Source organism: Euleptes europaea, chromosome 1, assembly GCF_029931775.1.
Source record: "Euleptes europaea isolate rEulEur1 chromosome 1, rEulEur1.hap1, whole genome shotgun sequence".
Classification (NCBI taxonomy): domain Eukaryota; kingdom Metazoa; phylum Chordata; class Lepidosauria; order Squamata; family Sphaerodactylidae; genus Euleptes; species Euleptes europaea.
Window position 1 is genome coordinate 87099283 of NC_079312.1, and position 624 is coordinate 87099906.

Below are 624 nucleotides of genomic sequence, written 5' to 3' on the forward strand. Positions count from 1 at the left end.
TCCTATTAAGGTGTCTCAAGTACCTCCCAGAGCATTATAGTTTGTATCTGAAAAGCTCTAAGCTCCTCTTCCACATGTCCCAGGGTGCGTGCATCCTCAGCCATCTATTCTGGCATGGTCATTCATTGCATATTCACTATATTGCTTTCCATTCCACATGAACACATATGAAGCTGCCTTATACTGAATCAGACCCTTGGTCCATCAAAGTCAGTATTGTCTACTTTTCAGTGGCTCTCTAGGGTCTCAGGTAGAGGCTTTTCACATCACCTACTTGCCTAGTCCCTTTAACTGGAGATGCCGGGGATTGAACCTGGGACCTTCTGCATGGCAAGCAGATGCTCTACCACTGAGCCACAGCCCCTTCCAAACAACAGACATGGCATAGCTAGTTACTTTCCAGATACCTGCCATGTACAGATTAGAAACTCAGATGTGCAGTACTGCAGGCCCATCTCCACGTGTCCTTTCATGTGTTCGGACTAATAAGTCTTTGGCATGGGCACATTGGCCATGGAGTTATTAGAGATTCAAGGAATAAGGCCTGACAATGCAGACATTCAGAGAGTCCCAAAAGGTGTTGTTTAATTAACTGGTGTGTAGGGGTGGGGGTGGGGGGAGGGG

The 624-nt window shown here is 47.0% G+C and overlaps 1 non-coding gene across 1 annotated transcript; it reads right to left on the reverse strand.

Annotated features, from left to right (window-relative positions):
- Positions 1-292: 292 nt before the first annotated feature.
- TRNAG-GCC (transfer RNA glycine (anticodon GCC)) lies at positions 293-364 on the reverse strand. The gene has a single exon. It is a non-coding gene; the product is annotated as a tRNA-Gly (tRNA).
- Positions 365-624: the final 260 nt, after the last annotated feature.